This window comes from Alligator sinensis, unplaced genomic scaffold (genome assembly GCF_000455745.1).
Source record: "Alligator sinensis unplaced genomic scaffold, ASM45574v1 scaffold601_1, whole genome shotgun sequence".
Taxonomy (NCBI): Eukaryota; Metazoa; Chordata; order Crocodylia; family Alligatoridae; genus Alligator; species Alligator sinensis.
Window position 1 is genome coordinate 1502872 of NW_005841905.1, and position 16996 is coordinate 1519867.

The window sequence follows — 16996 nt, forward strand, 5'->3', positions numbered from 1 at the left end:
CTGCGCCCCCTGCCCCTGCCCCTGCCCCTGCCCCTGCCCCGGACCGCCCCGAGCTCCCCAGGCACGGGCACAGCTCCCAGGGTCTTCGGCGGAGGGAGGATTTGTCCTGCAGCTGTCACTCCCCTTGGGCAGCTCCAGCCTTTCTGTAACCCACCGCTGCGGAGATCTGGGCCTGCGGCAGGCCTGGCCTTCCCTGCCGCTGCCTGGCTCCCCCGGGGTTGTGTCAGTGTGACACACTGGAGAGGAGCTGAGCAAAGACACACAGGCAAGGACCCACATCCAGGTGGCCATCCTGACCCTGACATGCTACGCCCATTAAACTGGCATTACAGGACCACTGAAAATCAGGCTTCAGGTTGACTTCAGTGGATTTTGGCTCAGGTGTGTATAAGTATAGATATGCATATATGCCATTACACACACACACACACGCACACATGTTTGCATGTATGTGTGTGTATATTGCCCTATAAACACTGTTACGGCTTAGGTGTCTGTGTTGGCACACACGATATAAATAACTATAATTTGCCTTCATCGTTTCACATGGTGATTCGGGAATAGGACTTATTTGAGATCTTGGCTATTTTTATCCTTTTCAAATATCCAGAGTGCTAGTGTGCATTATTCAAGGGTAGGGAAGCTTTTAAACATTTTAGTGATTTTATTAGTGGCTTATTTTAAGCTTTCCAACGTTCCTTGTCCAGCTGAAATCTGGTTTTGACTGAAGAAAAAATTCCTTTGGGAAAGAATAGATACTGAAGTAAATGCCTCCAGGAAAGAGTAGATCAGATGCAATGTTTGTGTAGATTTTAACTGGGCCTTAATTACTTTCTGAACTGCCACCCTTTATACTCACCTTTAATATATGACTTTTGAAATCAATTATCACTTTGCAGAGTGTTAAAGCTTCCTTCCTTGTAACCTCTTTGCATCTGTGATGTTTATCAAGAAATACTGGGCCTAATTCTTTATTTACTGAGGTGCAAGTCAGGAGTAACTCCAGTGAAGTCAATAGAGTTACACCGGTGTAAAAACACATAGAAGTGAAAAGAGAATCAGGCAGACCTGTTATTTTAAACCTTGCTGGGTTTTTTCCCCTCTTACTCATTAAGATGTCAGGCAATCATTTTTTCCAGGAATTTTTCACCAATGCCAGTAAAGTTTGTCTCTCTTAATGGTATTCATAAAGCCATTGTTATGGTTGATTAAGACTGTTTAAGAGAGAATAGCATGTAATGCTCTACATGGCACAATTATAAGGCCAAATCTGAGCAAGTCTTTTGTACAGACTCTTGCCAGAAAACTCATACCCGGAAGAGAAAACTTGGGTCAGAATTTGTCCATCCCAGTCAACTCCTTCGGAGAGCGGAGAGAGGAGCTGCACAATGGATACTGCCAGGTATTGCCATAGAGATATGGGCAGTTGAGTCTTGGTTTGTGATATGTTTACACCTTGTGTCCCTGACTTTGCAGTGGTCCATAGACTTAAGTTATTCCTACTTCAGGAAGAAACAATCAGTGGGTGCGTTTACATGTTCATTAATCCACCTTAGTTCCCACTCATTAAGTTTTGTATTTGGATAACCAAGTACTAAATCAATGCACAGTAACTGGTGCTACTGTGCAGTAGCACCAGCGCACAGGTTTTTACAGATGTTATCTATGCAGTAGCCTAATATCACTGCGCAGTGGCATATTTGCACAGGTTTTACCTGGCATGCTACTGCGCAGTGTTATTAGGCTACTGCACAGTTAGCGTCTTGTGTAGATGCACCCAGTGTGTAAGGATGGATGGAAGGCTCTATATGGGACTACCGCTTTCCAGAACATGGTCACCTATTAATGTTGACGTTCCAGTTCTTATGAGCATTTGTGAGAGGAAGTGATGACACTACTTCTTTTTGCTTTGGATTGCGTCTGATCAGTATCACCTATTGTTACATATATCTAACATATATTGCGGTAGGCAACTTTATTAATAAATTATCAATATAGACTTTTAAATCTTTTTTTGCTAGTTTAGATTTTAAAGCAGAGTTTCCCATGGATTCCTTATACCCTACTTGAAAAATCAGAGCAAGAAACAGGTAAATGCACAACAATATATAGTGCATAAATCTTTTTATACTTACATGTATGGAGAAACTGTTGAATTTCCTTTTCTAGGCCTTTTCTTTCTTTACAGCATCCCAATGTTCCCACCTCCCCCCGTCCCCAGAGTTATTTCCATTGTGGAATTCTCCACTAGTGATTTCCTGCAATGTACTTGTTTCCATGGTGTGAGATCCACATCCATATCACTTTTCACTCACTTTCCTCTCTGGTCAAAAGTCAGATGAGAGAGAGGAATTGTGAAACAGCCACTGGGGGTGCTGTATATTAGAAACCAAACAAGTAGCCTCAAAGCATCTTCTCCAAACGTACATGCCTTTTGCAATCCCCATGAGTGGAAACCTGAGAGTAGATTGACAAATCTAATGGCAAATTAGGTAAATGCCAGATTACCAGGTTTGGGGACCTTATGTGCTAAACAAGACATAATTTGGGGGAAAAAAGCATTGAAAAATTAAAATTCTCTTTTGTACATTTGTACAATTTTTCTATTTGGGTAAAATTATCCAAACACAGTAAGGTAAAATGCTCTAGTAGAACATATTGTTTAAACATCTGATGCCTGCAGTGATTCAGAAGAGTAACAGACAGTGAAATCTAGCTGTTCAAACACCAGGCTAGAAGCCAGAAACTCTTTTGAGTTTTGGTTCTGATTTTAACACTGCCTTCCTCTGTGGTCATGAGCAAGTCCCTTAACACCAGCGTTTGCATTTTACAAGCATCATTATGATGTGATCTCTCAAAGAGATTGCATTTTGTGTATCACAAAAAAATACATAATCAGGAAATCAAGCATCACGTTCATTTGAGTACTGATAATTTATTTAAGGAACACAGGGCCACTCAGTGAGGACATTGTAAGCGATAATATATATTGCAATAGATTTTTACCAATAGATTTGTAAGTGGAAGTCTTGAGGTTCTGCTCTAGCCAAAGAACAGACCTTTGAGTACTTCCACCTTTGAGTACAAATTGTCTTCCTTTCACCAAGAGCAAGGTTCAAACCCAGTGCTAATGATTTAAAATTTGAAGGAAAAAATGTCTACGTTAAATAGTAACATTTTTCCAGAAGTGATCAGAGGAAGAGTTAGTTTACTCATGGGATTTCCATTTTCAGTTTTCTTCAAAAAAGGTTGATACACAAATAGTGTTGTAAAATGCAGATAATACCATCAACCTGACTTGTTCTATTTCTGATCGTACTTTGTTGGGGAAAAAAGTGTGACAGAGTCAGATCTTGGTGTTCCAAACGATAATACCTTCTCCATGTTTGTATGATCTGATATGACAGCCAGACAGGGGATGCTAAGAGAAATCTGAAGGCATGAGATAAATTCAAACTGAACTGATCTCCTTGGCTCTTGCCGTGTGAAGTTGGCTTGCCCAAAGTACACAAACCAACAGACTGGATCAAGGCCTTCTGTTTGGGTAGAGATCAGAAACAAAGCTTGCCCTCTGAAGTCCACCTCATAGCCAGATCCAGCCATGGTAACCACTGTATTCATTGGGCCATGGTAGCAGGAGAGGTATGTGCATGATTGTCTTAGTTTTTCTTGTTTCCTTACATTTGCAGACTATTTTTGAACATAGCATACATGTTTTCTTTCTTTTTGTGGCATATTTACACCCCAGCTTTTTAAGATGCTTTGTTTAATTCAGTCAGAGTTTAGCAATGTGCATGTTAAAATTGTCCCTAATATATTGCATATGACTGAAAATGACTTAACTGTGCTATTTATCTGTGACCCCAATAAAAATGTGCCTAATATTGTTTGAATAGTGCTCTGTTCACAAGCACATATGTGTCACCAGCAGTGGATACTGAAGCAGTTCTTAGATGTATCAGATTTGACAGCTTTTACTTACTTATTTTGATTTGTAAGAACAACAGTAAGTGCCCCATCAGAATCGCTCTGAGCACTTTACTATCATTAATACTACAGATATCATTATCATTAATCAAAGTCCAACAATATAATTATGGTGCAGTAAATTATTTGTATGCCCCATTCATACAAATAACACCCAAAATAACAGCTCTCCTAAACCCTTACATCAGTCAGCTGTGGCCTTCCTTACCAAAATCTTAAGAAGAAAAACGGGTTTTGTAAAGGTGTCTAAAAGTTTAACAAAACTGCCATCTTGCAGACCAAATTGGGAGGCCAATTGCTTGGAGAAGGGGGATTCACAGAGCACGCTCTCTCAGCTGGCCTTTCTCTTTAGCTAAATAGGGCTCAATCTTCAGCTTTTGTGGGGTTACATCTATTTATGCCATTTCAGTTTCTGTCTCAGAGATCATGATCATGGACTTCCTGCCTGCCCTGTTCATAATGGCATCAGTATTTCATAGGTAGAGAGAAAATCTCTCAAGTGTCCTGATCCTAAGCCATGTAGAGCTTTATAAGTTAAAACCAACCAACAACTTCATTTGGAAACTACTGATAATTGATGCGGACAGATCATGGACCACTGGTGTTTCATGCCTCCAGTGCAAAATCACACTGAAAAGTGGGGAGTCGTATTTTACATTATCCTCAGCTTCCATGTCGTATTTACCTACTTCTTCATATAATGCACAGCATATTACAATACCCTAGTTGCAAGGTGTTGCAAGGCATGGGCAATTATGTCTGGGCTTGCATCTACTGCTCAGGTGATGATATAAGAAAGTGTTTAGTGCAATTTCTATCACGTCAGCCTGGAATGAGATAGATCCTTTGGGATGAAAGCAAACTGGTTTAAAAAGCATCTTTCCTCCTTTAGGGGGAAATCCTCTGGATGTGAGAGAATTGGGGGGGGGGGGGCACATGGAAAGTAAGACCCCCCTTGTGCTCTGTGGACAACAAAAGTTGGCTGTGGTCTGCTTCCAAATTGTTGGGTTGATGATCCTGAGGGGCTATGAGTCCTTGTTCATGCAGTTTTATGAACTGAGAAAATCTAGCTCAGTTCTTTCCTAGGTGTCACGGAGCTTCCCAAAGAAACAGCATTAGCTTTCATATAAGGAAGGGTGAACTTCACCCCGATAAATCCTGAGCCCAAGCCCATTGAAGTCAGTGGGAGTCTTGCTATTGTTTTCCGATGGTCTTGGATGAGGTATCAAATGAACCCTTTGCAGAGCAGCCCGGTTCTTATTCTGAAAGTTTAGCATTTCTGCAGCTCATTTACGTAAGACGGTGGTAGCTGGTAACAAAATAATGTGCATTATCCTCTTCCCGCATCAGATCTATTTGGCTAAATCAACAAGAAACTATAAATATTAGGCAGTGATGCCTCTTTAAAAATTTTGGCAGGATTGCTCCAATCTGCGGTAATGTGACAACTAATCCATTGGTCAAATTTGTTTGTAGAATTAATCAGTTTTAATCAGTAATTGCCTTTGGGCAATAGTTCAATTATGCCCTCATCTTTTGGCTCTTATTATCATAACAACATCTGAGTAACTTGTTGGGCAGTCATATACTGGATTATCATAATGTTGAAAACTGGACAATATTTAAATTGATGCTTATATCTATTGTCATATATCTATTGTAAGAACATGGGCTACGTCTGAGTATATAGTTGTGGTATATAGCAATATAGCTAATGTTTTAGTGCATAGAAAACATACAAGAACATCTCAGAGACTATTACTGATCACAAAAGGCCAGCTTCAGAGGAATGCTGAGTGGCTGTACTTTCCATTTTTCCCAGTGGGGTTACATGCACTGAGCATCTTTCAAGACTTGGCCCAAGGCTAATATTTTCAGTTTATTTCAGCTTTTGTGTGTGTGTGTGTGTGTGTGTACCTTTCTACATAGACGTAGAACTTAGATTTGCTTCAACTGCAGAGTTTCTAGAAGAAAAACAAATCCTCTTAAAATATTCATCACCAAAAACAAACCAAAAAACCCACACGCTATTATTCCTTTCAGCCTCACATTCGGAATGCAAAATAAATCATAATTTATGCATGGAAGCTTGAAAATCTGAACAATCCCAAAGTACTATAAGGGCAGCATTACAAAATGAGGTACAGAGGATGGTCTAGAAAATTACCCTGGCGCACAAACAGCGTAAGACACAGAGACAACAGGGCACTGGGAGCTCTGTGATTTCTGATCCACTAGAAAATGCTTCTGTAAGATAACCTAAGGGAATTTTGTAATCACTCCAAAATGCACTACCTGAAGATAGAGGCAATTTTTGGAATGCATTCCTATTATGTCATTATATCTAAATATGCTGAGCAAACAGCAGGATAACATTTCCCTAGATCCACTATAAAGTGAAAATTAATTCAATTTGGTGTAGAATTATTCAGCTTTTGTCAGTAGTTTTGCTATTAGAATGCCAGTGGGGAAGGGCCAAGCCAAGTATTTTCAAATGCGGGTACAGCTTCATTTAGGGTCATGCTGTTATTGTTATTTATTGTGTTTACTTCATAATTGAACCCCTGGTGCCAGGCAATGTAAATGATATTGGACTCAAAAAGTTTACTTCCTCTCTCACAACTTCTCCATGTGCAGTCCCATTGAAGTCAATGAGATTATTTACAGAGTAAGGTAAGGCTGTCCAGGTCTGGTTTGCAGAAAGAAAGCAGCACGGGAAGCCAGATTATCGCTGTAAATAGTTTGTAGCTTATAAGACCCAGCCTTCATCAGTTGAAAGTCTAGCCAAGTGTCTCTAAAGCTGTCAGGCCAAACATATCCCTGGTGTATCTCCACTAAAATCAGAAATGCATTTGACCCTTTCATCTTTCATTAATATTTGCATCTCTCTTTTACATGTCAAACTCCTGGCCTGTTTCGAACCACTGCAGGCCCTGCTTCACAAAGGAAATGATGCTGTAGAAAAGATTCTGCCTAGGAGATACTAATTCCCCTGTAGGTTTCACTGCCACTAAATATTACAGAGAACTCCAAAAAGTGACTGGACATTTCCATAATTCATTAGAATCTCCGCTCCAATGCTGGTTAGGATATACATGTCTAAATGGTCTTAGTTTTTTTGCTTTTGGGTATAAAGCTACCATTAACTGCTTGAGTCAAGGAGGAGACATTTTGCTGTATGAGAATTTTCCATCTTTCTGAAATGTACAATCTTGTTATCCTTGGAGGCAGGTGGTTTAGAAGCCCAAGTCTTTTAGGTATTCTTGAAAATGTTATTTAAGATAGTCAACGAGGCATGTGCCAGAGACCCGATGGTACTTCCTGTGACTACAAGCAGGTTCCAAAGGACAGACAAATCACAGCTTCATTTTTACAGGCCATGGCCCCATACTTGGTGTGGCCCCCATCTTGTAAATCTCAGAAATTTCTGATGAAGCTGATTTACTTTGCTTCATAGTCTCAGTAGTGAATTGGTTCAGAAAAGTGCAGGCTTCTGCTGCTGATCTAAATGATGAATAAGCTCATCATGTGAAAATCATACTTTAGCTAGGAATAGGGATTATTCCCAATGCAGGCTTCTAAGACATTATCAACTTCCAAAAACGTATCCCTATCTCTTTCTTTTCCCTATCTATTCTTTAAACCCTATCTCTTTCTTTTTAATCAGTGTTGGCATATAACCCATGTACATTCTTATTTTGATGCGTCAACAAAGGATTTCCTCCACTGATCTCGAGGTTTTAGAAATCATGTGTATTGCTGTTGTGAATAACTGGTTATTAACATGGTTTTCATTACCAGTTTTTGAAAAGGTAGCAATCTCCCTGTTTCGATTTGACTTCTTTTGGAGGATTCTCTTACCCTACAAAGCCTGAGAGACAGCCATGTAAAAAAACAAGATCGAGAACTTTGGGTTCTTACATTTCACACTTTTCATTTCCCGTCAGATACTTTTGTTACACATTAATATTGTTATGTTAATTTAAAACACAATAAAATAAATAAATTAATAAATAAAACATTAAATAAATTAATAAATAAAACATACCATATCCCTAGGAAGATGCTTGTATAATCAAAACAGCATACTCAATTGAACTCATTCTGAGAGACAGTGTTTCAAATGTATGATCCGTCCAAATAAGAAACAGCCATGGAGTGTCAGTATTTTTGAGGAAAATGCATTCTAATAAAATATGCACTTGCAACCTGTCCTCCTTATATCTATATGAATATGTCTGTTGATGTCACTGGGCCTGGAGCATGTAAGGTAAGGTACAATTTGGCTCAGTGATTTGAATCCTCCCTAATGATAGTTCCACTTCCAGTACTTAGTGTAGGCTAGAAAATTCCAAATTTCTGAGGAATTTTTTTTCCCCCTAGGGTGAAAAATGAAAAAAGTTAGAAGCAAGCCTCAGTTTCCAATGCCTTTACTCTTAATGAGAGTAAGTAAATTATCACAGATACTAATGACACCTTGTCCGTATTCATAAAAGTACCTTTTATGCCATTTCTAGCTTGCACTGGCAACGATCATGGTAACGATTCCACAGAAGTCACATGTACCATATATTATCAATAATTATAAAGAATAATATCCCAACCTGGCACAGTCACATAATATATCATTTCAAAGATCTGCTTCTGAGCATGTTGGTACAATGCACTGACAGATTATAGCAAGATAAAACTTTTCCTGGCAAGGCCTTTGTACTGTCTATTTTCATGATATATCATAGAGGCCTTCTTTGAACAATGCTATGCTGCTTCAAGCATATATTAAGATATATCTAAAGCTGATTCACTGCGATATACCTTCCATCTTTGAGGCAGCAGAGCAATAAAGATGAAACTGGAGACAGGAGGTAGCAATACCACCCAGAAAATATTGGAATAACAGGCCAAATTATTAGGTCAGAGCCGATTTGACCCCAAACCATTTGTCTATTTCTCTCTCATGGGATAATTTATCATGACAAAGGAAAGAAGTTGGAATATTAAATTGATTGAAATGCACTTTCTATTGGAGCTCAGCCTACTGGATTGAGCTGCAGGAAGAAAAACATCACTTTCCATTCAGATAAGACCTTTTTTAACTTATGGCTTGAAGTCCAGGGTGTAAACTTTTGAGCCAGCAAGCACAATCCTGTACAGGAGATGAAATGCAGTATTTTCTCATGCAGTGGGCTCCTCTCTCCACATGGGACTTTGTACTCTATTGAGGGCAGGCCTTTGTAAAGAAGCATGCCTTGCATTGAGCTGTGAAAAAGCAAGACATAAATTATTTTCCTGCATTCCCAACAGGGCAAAACGAGAGAAAGAAATGCAAGCCCTGCTACAATAGCCTTAAAACTTTTGGAGGGAGAGGAGCTAACATAATATCATGCCCTCTCCTCTGAGCCTGTGGAAACCTCTCTATACAAACATTATTTGAGCAGGGCTCTGTGTGGCCAGACATTCTAGATGTGGGGAGACCGTGGAAAAAATTCCCATGGGAGCAAGCCTAGGAGATTCACCAGAGCTATTTGAAAAATAGTCCCTTTCTCACCCATGGAAAATTTCATCAACACCATTTTTTTTAAGTTATTTTCTTTTTCCTTGGCAATTCTTTTTTTTCTCAAAATAAGGCCTTAAATGTCTCAGTATTAAGCAGCCAAAGCCTGAACATTTTGGGGGCACAAACTGCATACCATCAAATATTTTCGACAGAAATTAGAAAATAAAAACCCAATGAAAATCATATTTTGGATGTGGTTCAAATGAAAGGGTTTGTTTTCTTGTAATACTTTCTGGTAAATGAGGGTGATTCACACCTGACTACTGCAATATCAGGGAGTATATTTCTCATCTAAATCAAAGCTCTTTACGGTGTCTCAAATGAGTCTGCTTCTCTCCAAAAACAGACCCCTTCAGCTTAGCTCATCTCCAGCTTCTAGGAGAAATTCTCTTGCTCAGACCTTAAACTGGTACTCAAGACTTCACATTAGCTGCTAATTATCCACCCTGAGACTTAGCTGGGCTGGCCTCTGCCCAACAGCCATGATGACCAAAGAGTGACTGTGCAAGCTCTTTTCATTTTTTTTTTAAAGAAGTTGCTGCCATTCTTTTCTCAGGCAAACCAACTGGGCTGACGGCAGGGATGCCGGGAGTGCTGTCCTTTTCTCTAGATGATATTTAGATCTCCTTCCAGAAGAAGCTCTGAGTAACTGCTGTAGGAAGTCTGCAACCTTTTGCATTTCCTCAGTTCTTCTACTCAGGGATAAAAAGGTAACAACAATTCAAAGCAATGCACAAATTGAAGGTTTCCTCCTTACTTCAATTAGCAGGGATCTGAATAGGAGAGAAGAAGTGGCAGGTGGGTTTCAGCTACACTTCGTCTGTAAAAGGATATAACCAAGAAAACAAATCCCAAAGAAGCAGAGGTGACAGTTAAAGGAGAATGTCTTTTGGGATGCAGAAGGTAAAAAAATAGCTGTTTCCCTGTAGGGCTTCAGATAATTCATTTAGGGAGATGATGGGACCTTCTTCCTCTAGTTGTTACTTGTGAATTCTTTGTTTCTCCTCCTGCTTGAAATGTCCAGAGACCTAGTGGAAAAAAAAAGTACCAAGGCCCTGCTCAGCCATTTTTTTCAGAGGATGAAGAAAAACTCAAAAATGTTGACCTCTCATACATTCATATCACCAGTTTGGAAACAATAAGTCTTCCCAGTTAGCAAAATCTTTCACTAAGAAATCTGGCAAATACAAACCTTGGCTATTTTCTAAGTAGCTTGATTAAAAAAAAAAAAAGGTTGGGGCAGGGGATCTTTTCTTTCATGTGGAGCCTTGGAGATCTCTATGCTTTCATAGCAATGTGGCATGCACTGGGCATTTAGTGAAGCTGTATGGAAGTACAAAGGTGTATGAATCTGATCGTGGAATTGGGGTCCTTAATCACTTTAGATGAGAGGTATAGTATAGAAAATGTCAGCTTTTGCATGTGAGTGTTATACAAAATACTTGTTACATAACAATGTGGCTTGGCTGCTGCCTTCCAGACAGGGGTAGAGAATGAGTTGCAAGTGAATGGTAGGCTTCAGAGCCTGATGTATGTAACCTTTAAGTACAATCAGTTGAGTTGTTAAAGGTAAATACTTGTGAAGTCCTTCCACTACAGCAAGCATATTTTGTAGGTGAACCCACTAAGTGTTAGCTAATCATAGGGCACTTACACTGGAAGAGTTTGTGGTGCCAGCCCATATGGTTTTGTGATGGGGTTGAGAATCCATGGCACTCAGGTTCTTAAACGAGCTGGGCAGTTATGGAAATGTTATTACCCCAATATCTGTTCATCACTGCTCATGCAGCATCTTTCTTAGGCCTGCCTGGAATAAGAGGGAGCCTGTTACAGCCAGTTTCAGCTCATCCACACTCCGGTATTCTTTGCTCTGCAATACTTTCCTGATGGTCCTAGAAGCGATGCCAAACAACACTAAGTGGTATTCCTCACTGTCATTTGTGCAGGCTGGGATGCCTAATGTCAGGGAATTGTGTTCTGGAATTTTGTCAGCACACAGGTGGGTATTGTGAGGAATTTGAGAGTGGGAAAGGAAAATCTTAGCTGACTTCTTGTGTTTAATGTCCTCTGACCTCTGAATCTGTGTCTATCCCAAGTTATCTTCATGTTTGCAGTTCACCTTCAAGCTTTAGGTGGGTTTTTAAAGTTAATTCAAGTGCAAGAGCTTATCTCACACTATGCTGAGGTGTAGCAAAGTCTGTGCATGCTCTCTGAGACAGCTGTGTCATCAAACTTTAATTTCAACTTGCTCCTGCTGCAATTCAAACTAATGCCTTCTTCTAACCAGGGGCTGTCAATCACATCAGATTGTGTTGGTATTGAGATGTGGATTACAGAAAAGTGGAGGCTGAGACCAATACACTCATTTCACTTGTAACCTAAACCAGATATGAACCCGGTTTTTCGCATTGTAGTATTAGGGCACTTCACAGCTATTCTTATCAATCCTTTGGCTTTTCTTTCTTAAGCCATGGTGTCAGAGTCATATACAACAATTTATGAGCCAATGTTCTTCCAAGAATTGGCAGTTCATTGCTTAGTGTACCTTTCTATCCATAAAAGATATTAAATAAGCATGCTTCAGTGAGTCAGTGATTATTGAATTGGGCTCCTGTTTTCTGTCTGACTATTACATCAAGCTTGTCTGCATCGAGGGGGAAAAAACCAACCCAAACCTGAACATTTCACATGCCAGAGCAACTGACTTTCATGTGCTTTAAATAAAGGGAAGGTAAAACAAGTTGAGGTATAAAGCTGTAGCCATCAAATTCACTCTTCAAGTATACTCTGTTACAACAGCATGATTCCTTTTATGATTGTATCCATCATGCTGTCAAAAAAAGAAATCTTATCTTCACTCATTACTAAATATACAAAGGGCTGGGATTTCCACTTGGCAAATGTTCCTGTTTACCTGAAGGCTTGATTTTACCTGCACTTTGATAAAGTTCATTTACAGCTATTTGCAGAGATAGACTAAACTTTTTAATCCTTAAACTACCTGAGTTTATAAACCAAGTTTTGCTCTGAAGTAAGGAACGTGTGCATGAGGTTGCTGCTTTATTGAGGGAAATTAAAGATTCTGTGATGGAAGGAAGCCAGAGGGCCCATCTGAATCCATGCTTTTGGAGTTGATATTTATACCTCATGGTGTTTATAACTACTGTGGTAAATGGTACTAACTGATCTACATTAAAAAAAAAAATTCTGCCTAAATCCCTGTAATACCCATCCTCAGCCTTTTCCTCTCACATTTTCCTCCACGGTAATAACAGGGACAATCTTGTAACATCTATTATCTCTACCTTTTTCATACTGTCTCTTAAGGCTCTATCCTGACAAAGCAAAAAATAATGGAAGTTTTGCTGGCCTAAAACCATACAATCAGGGCCTTTCCTTAGGTGTTATTTTCATGAAGAATGCAAACGTGTCTCCACTTAATGTGCTCTTGGAGCTAAATCCTAAGGTCCCAGTGTGCTTCTGATTAACTTCTATTGCACTTTTTAACTTTACATTATGTCCCTTTCAAACAAAAACAGCATAGATTATTTATAGTGCAACAGTACTCACAGATCCCAGCTAAGGTCATAGTACTGTTGTGGTGGGCATTGTGCAACCTATGAGAGACGGTTGTTTCCCTGAAAAGTTTTTCATTTTAATAGACAAGATGGAGTAGAGAAGTTCATAGATTCATAGATTGCTAGGGGCTGGAAGGGACCTTGTAGATCATCGGGTTCAGCCCCGTGCACTAGGCAGGAAAAGACAACTAGGGTCAGGTGACCCCAGCAAAGTGACTGTCCAGTCTCCTTTTGAAGATTTCCAGGGTAGGTGACTGCACCAGGACTAGAGGGAGTTTATTCCAGTCTGGACACCCTGACTGTGAAGCAGTTTTTCCTGGAACTGAGCCTGAAGCGGCCTTCCTGGCATGAACGACTCATGCCCCCGGCAGCTGGGGGGACACAGCGGCAGCGGGAGTGCGGTGGCAGGACCACAGCGGTGGTAAGCTGGGAGCTCCCACAGACGCTGCCAGGGCTGTCAGCGGGAGGTGGGGGGGTGGCAAGCGTTGACTAGGGGTCAACGATCACCCACAGATGCCGCCGGCAGCATCAGCGGTGACCAGCGGCAATTGCTGACAGCCCACAGATGCCACCAGTGATGTCGGTGGCGGGGGTGGTGAGTGGCAACTGCCTCCAGGCACTGCCAACAGTGTCTGTGGCACCTTTTTGTAGGGGGTGCACCACCATGCTCAGGGGGTGCATGTGCAACTGCATGCATCCCCTACATGTCACCAGTGCTTCCAAGAGTTTGTATCCATGGCTCCTGGTCTTCCCCAGGGGTGCCCTGGTGAACAGCTGTTCACCAAGTTCTTGATGTACTCCCCTGATGTAGCGGTAAACTGCTACCAAGTCCCCTCTCAGCCTTCTCTTCTGTAGGATGAAGAGGCCCAAGTCCCTCAGCCTCTCCTCATATGGCTTGTCTTGCAAGTCCCTGATCATATGGGTGGCTCTTCTTTGGACCGTCTCAAGTTTTTCCACATCCTTGTTGATGCAGTGCCAAGAACTGGGCCCAGTACTCCAGCTGTGGTTTCACCAGTGCGGAGTACAGTTGGAGTTTTGCATGAGATGCAAAGGTTAATGCATACCAGCATGTTGTTTGCACTGCCAGCTCATGTTCATGTGATGGTCGATCACTACCCCTAGGTTGCTTTTGGCTGTGGTGCAAGTCAAATTGTCGCCACTGAGCCTGTAGGTATGTTGGGGATTGTTTGCCTCCAGATGGAGCACCTTCCACTTCTGAGTGTTGAACTTCATCTGATTCTGGTCTGCCCAACTCTCCAGTCTGTCCAGGTCCGCCTGTATCTGCAGCCTATCTTCTGACATGGCCACGCTCCCCTATAACATGGTGTTTTCCGCAAACTTGGACAGAGAGCTTTTCACCCCCACATCCAAATCATAGATAAAGATGTTGAAAAACACCGGTCCAAGCACGGACCCCTGTGGGACACCACTGGCCACTTCTCGCCAGGACGACACAGGTCCGTTCATGAGCACTCTCTGGGCCCTACCATGCAGCCAGTTTCCCACCCACTGAAGTGTTGAGTAGTTAAGCCCACACTCTTCCAATTTTTCCACAAGGACATCATGGGATACTAGATAAAAAGCCTTTTGGAAGTCTAGGTCTATAACGTCGACCTTCTCTCCTGTGTTCAGGTGGCGAGAGACCTATTCTTAGAAGGAGATGAGATTGGTAAGACAAGACCTACCCATGATGAAACCTACTACCTGAATTTCCTTATCCTAATATGACATTACATATCCAGCAAGAATGCATGGTAAGGCTTTCAGAAATCTTCAGGGCTCACTGAACTTTCTTCCACTGAAGTCAGTAGAAAAACTCCCACTGACTTGAACAGGAAGCGTTTGCCCAATGTTGAGGTGTTTTATTTTATTTTATTTGTTTGTTTACATCCCACTCACATTCCCATTTCCTCTTAATGCTGTTTGTCCTGAGAATTATAATACAATATTTAATAACATCCAGCACTAGTTCACTTGTGTTCTTCAGTCAAAGTATCATTCCAAAGTTTGTTGCTTTCTTAAACGGACCGTCATCCCAGACAGGCATAAGCTATTAATTGCATCACTTGGCATGTTGATTCTTCCAGGTCATTGGCATACAAAGTGAGCAACACAGGTCTGAATACTAACCCTTCTAAGTTTCTTCCTCCTATCCTGACCTGCTTTCACTTAGATTGCATGTGTGTCTTTGATCTCCAAGCCAAGTCTTTATCCACAAAGTGGCTCACCCTCAAACCGATACTTACAAATAATAGGTTACTCTTTTGTGTGGTGCTGCATCCAAAAGTCAAGAATTCTGATTTGCTTACACATGATCCCTCTGAACTCATGTTGACTATGTTTAATTAAACAATACTTTCCTAGGTGTTCCCCTACTTGGTTTCTGATTAATGTTTCCAGTAACTTATCTGCTTATGAATCAAATTTACAATCTGTATGTTTTCTTGTCTTACCACTTTAAAAACTACGAAAACTGGGTTAAAAAGAATGGATACAGCTGTTCAATAATGTTCTGCAACATAACAAATTAGCTGTTAAAACCTGCAAATTTGTTTTCAGGTTGATTGATAAGCAGAAATCATGCTTGGCATTTGTTAACTACATGGCTTAAGGAAAAAGTGATAAATAATGGGTAAAATTGGGGCAATATTGCCAAAAAAAAAAAAGAGAAAGAGAAAGAAAGGCATGAATATTCAGGCAAGTAGAAAAAATGTATTTGCCTCAGCAATGCTGTGTGCCATTTTTGTGGTTGCCTTTTTCAGACATTTGGCCTATTTTGGGTTTTCCCTCTCAAATCTCTGTAGGAAGTGAACTTTAATCTCTCCTACTTGAGTGTCTGCAGTATGTGTGGTATATTGCACTGTGAATGGGATGGTACATAGTGTGAAAGAGCTGAGGGAAAATATTTATAAAACCCCTGGCCCGAGCTCTGACGCAGATTCACAGAAGTTTGGGGCAGGAAGGGACCTCATGAGATCATGGGGTCCAGCCCCACTTCTCTGGGCAGGAAAGACTGCTGGGGCCAAATAACCCCAGCAAGGTGTGCGTCCAGTCTCCTTTTGAAGATCTCCAGGGTAGGTGCCTGCACCGCCCACTGGGAGTCTGTTCCAGAGTCTGATCACATGAACCGTGAAGAAGTTTTTCCTTTTATCCAGTCTGAAACCTTCTTCTAGGAGTTTATGACCATTGCTCCTGGTTTTCCCCTGGGGTGCTTTGCTGAATAGTTGCTCGCCTAGCCCCTGATGCTCTCCCCTGATATATTTGTAAGCTGCCACCAAATCCCCACAAAATCTTCTCTTTTCTAGGCTGAGCAGTCCCATATCTGTCAGCCTTTCCTCATATGGCTTGCTCTTCAGGCCTCTAATCATACAGGTGGCTCTTCTCCGGACTCTCTCCCACTTCTCCACATCCTTCTTGAAGTCTGGTGCCCAGCACTGGATGCAGTCTTCCAGCTGTGGCCTCACCGGTGCTGAGTAGAGCTGGAGAATAACTTCCTTAGTTTCACTTGAGGTACATTGGTTGATGCATGCCAGCGAATTGTTTGCTATGCTAATGTAGCATCACATTGGCAGCTCATATTCGTACAAGCACTTACGCAAGCCATCCAATTTGAGAGGCAGTGTTTATAGCATGGACACTTATTCAGCTACTCTGTGAGTGCATCTACACATTCATTAATGCACCATAATTACTGTGCTTTAAATTTAGTACTTAAGTGTGAAATTAGTGACCAAAACCAGAATTACTGTACAGTAGCACCAGTGCACACCTTTTTAGTGATGCTACTGTGAGGTAGCCTGATAATACTGTTCCATAATGTATTAGCACTGTTTGTGCTGTGACATGCTACTGTGCAGTGTTATTAGGCTACTGC